The sequence below is a fragment of the Ciona intestinalis genome, chromosome 3 (assembly GCF_000224145.3).
Source record: "Ciona intestinalis chromosome 3, KH, whole genome shotgun sequence".
In the NCBI taxonomy this organism is placed as follows: Eukaryota; Metazoa; Chordata; class Ascidiacea; order Phlebobranchia; family Cionidae; genus Ciona; species Ciona intestinalis.
The window spans coordinates 1,859,660-1,860,920 of NC_020168.2; positions in this window are offsets into that span (position 1 = coordinate 1,859,660).

Sequence of the window (1,261 nt, forward strand, 5' to 3'; positions counted from 1 at the left end):
CTTTATGCTTATATCTCAGTGTTTTTTTACAAAACTAAAATTAGTTTTATGAGACAAAATCAAACTGTACGAAATATTCAAGGTTGTTTTATGAAGCTATGAAACTAGTTTAATCGTTCGCACACGGAAACTAAAAAAATTCATTCAAAGTATACTTTTCCTATTTTACATATTTTTTAATATTTAAAAACAGTAATCAGCTTTGACGGGCGTTTTATAAGGTCGTGATAATACTATCGAATAATTTCTGTAACCTTATTTTCCGGATTATCATTAAATGGGGGTCCGTAAAAAGAAAATTAAAAAAGAGTCTCGTCTGACAAAGTGTCCCATCTTCCCCCACCCTACTATACCACAATTAACAACCCTGAGCGTGAGTGGTAAAAATATAGAAGGCTTATAAGGAAAAAAATATGGAACGCGATATAGAAGGTTCACTATACAAAACAATCAGACAGCTATTTCTGCTGGAGCTGCAGCAACGAATTTTTAATATCCAAAGTTTGCTTTGCAACAACCTAATCTTGACAAGCTTCGAGAGTGAAACACCTGCATATTCACTATGCAAAGATACCATGTGACGCCGAGCTGAAGAATGGTACAGCCAGAGTGTGGAAGGTGGAGCGTACCAATGTGCGAACTGCCAAAGGTATACTTCACACATTGTAAGTGCAGTCAATTAAATGTTTGTTTCTTTGGTAAACCTTTAAGTAACGCTTGCAACAACGCTAAATAACGCATTGCTCCAGAGAGAAACAAAAACTTGTAAAGTGGCAATACTTTCTCAACAAAAGACTATCGTTTAAAGTAACACACGGCGGATCCAACCGGACGGTGGTTGATAACAACGTTAAAGATTAAGATTAACAGCATGATGAATGAATGAATGAATGAATGAATAAATGAATAAATGAATGAATGAATGAATGAATGAATGAATGAATGAATGAATGAATGCAGCTTACTTTATCCTCGCGTGGCCGGAACACGGCGGTCGTAATAACACCTTGTGCTAGCTTACGAGTTACCATGTATGTTACTTTGTGGGTGATTATTATTATTATTTTTTTTATTTTTTTGTATGTATGGCTGATAACTTGTAAACCCATTAGTGACCACTGAGTTAAAGTTGAAGCAGTTGCGTTAAGTGTCTTGCCCTTGCCCAAGAACACATACGCCCACAATGGTAGCAGCGACGAGCCTTGAACCCATTACATCTGGGTTACAGGCAGGCGCGCTAACTATTAACCATGCTAACTAT